We start from the raw sequence: 2,035 nt of genomic DNA, 5'->3' as shown, positions 1-2,035 counted from the left end.
TCATACTTTCTAGGTACGTTTAAGTGCTAAGATTGTTTGATAATTGTCGATTAAGTTAGATTTGATTAAGTCCATATCGGATTGGAATTCAACTTCTTACCAAACCTAACAATATGCATATTAGAGGTTATATGATGGAATTAGAAACTTCTAATTGTGATATCAAATAGTTTGAATCTGACCGAGTCAGATTTACTTCTTATTATATCCAATAAAAAATATATCAAATAGTTCATTCTTCTTCTTCTTCTTCTTCTTCTTATTATTATTATTATTATTATTATTATTATTATTATTATAACATTTGGGTTCAACAAGTTAATTTGTTGTTGAAATATTGTAAATATATATTATTGTTAACCAAATTATATGCAATTGCTTCATTGTTTGATGAAAAGAGGATAACATTTTAACATTTGAAACACACCGTCTAATAAAACATTTGACACAGTATATATTAAAATACTTCAAAAATACATGGAATATAAATCTTGACTGAAATGTGTAGATATAATATGTATTTAACTCTATATAACGATAAATGAGAAAGTAGAGGGTACAAAAGCATACAAATATAAACTTTATGGACCAAAACCAAATAGCTAATAATCACAAATCACGCGCTATTTTGAGCCCTATAAATACATCAACTTCGTTTCCAAAATCCTCTGGCGAGCGATTTTTTCATTCGTAATTCTAAATCGCAAAATCGCCAAAAAAAAAAAAAAAGGAGAGCGCACCTTAGCTATGTGTCCTACCGGAACTTCCCTACCACCGTCGAGAAAACCCGCCGATTTACGATCGGCATTTGATGTCCTCGACGTTGACCGTGATGGAAAGATCAGCCACGATGATCTAAAACGTTTTTACGCGGACGCAGGCGACGAGATCATCGGAACGATGATGAAGGTGGCCGATTTGAACAAGGACGGCTACGTCGAATACGAAGAGTTCGAGAACGTTCTGAGGACAAATAAGAACGGAATTAGCAGCTGCGTAATGGAGGATGTGTTTAATGATATGGACAGAGACGGCGACGGAAAAGTAGGTCACGGAGACCTCCGGAGTTATCTTCGGTCGGCGGGAATTGAAGTCAACGACGATGATATCAAGGCGATGGTTAGTTTAGGCTCCGGAGATGATGATAACGACGGTGTAACGTTCGAAGGATTTCTTAAGATATTGGCGATTTGATGATTTGAAATGCTTAGGGTTTCGCCGCATTGGTTAAGGTGCCATTTCTTCTTCTGGACGTTTTTGTTTTGTTTCTATCAACTGTAAATTGAAATTGTGGATTACAAGTTCAGGATTTTTGTGTTCATGAAATCAAATCAAAGTTTGTGAAGATGAATCGCAGATTTTGATCTTGATTTAGAATTTAGGTTCCATTCATGAAGTCATATTTGTTGTAATTGGAAATTGAATTTCAAATATAGACGATTCGCTTTCATTTCTTCTTGATATTATTATGATTATTATTGCATGATAATTGAACAACGATTTTAAAAATTCCTATTGAAATGCAATACGATTGCTCGAACCTTACAAAACGCCAAAACGTGTTGTTAAATTTTGACAAAGTGCTAACTTCAGATCATATCAATAGCATATGTGACCCAAATTATAAACTAATTGTTTATATTTGTTAATTTAATGAAATCTACTTAAAACCTATTATAATTGATAAAATAACGAAGACAATTGTAAGAAATAACAACATGTTTTACTCTTTGTTACATATAAACACATTTAACCTCTTAACCAAATTTTAGAAATCTTTCTACATATAAATACATTTCCTTTTCATTCTCCCACCTATACGTGATTGCATGAAAGCCATTTAACCTCTTAACCAATCCTTCAACCACCATACTTGGTGATTAATTTCCCATTCATCTAAAGCACCTTTTGGACGTTTGACATACCAAAATGAAGGTACATGGAACCCCAATATATAATCATTTACCTATTTTGAGAATGTTTTAAAATTTTCTGTTAAAAAAATAAGAAAAACCTATTTTTTAACCAATTTTAC

General features: G+C 32.4%; 1 pseudogene; it reads left to right on the top strand.

Annotated features, from left to right (window-relative positions):
* The first annotated feature begins 681 nt into the window (after nt 1-681).
* LOC145068571 (calcium-binding protein CP1 pseudogene) lies at nt 682-1,257 on the top strand (annotated as a pseudogene).
* The last annotated feature ends 778 nt before the right edge of the window (nt 1,258-2,035 follow it).

The sequence above is a fragment of the Lactuca serriola genome, chromosome 1 (genome assembly GCF_051521515.1).
Source record: "Lactuca serriola cultivar US96UC23 chromosome 1, Lser_US96UC23_V15, whole genome shotgun sequence".
NCBI lineage: Eukaryota > Viridiplantae > Streptophyta > Magnoliopsida > Asterales > Asteraceae > Lactuca > Lactuca serriola.
Note: the sequence above shows the minus strand (reverse complement) of the source record. Positions and strands in the feature narration are given on the sequence as shown.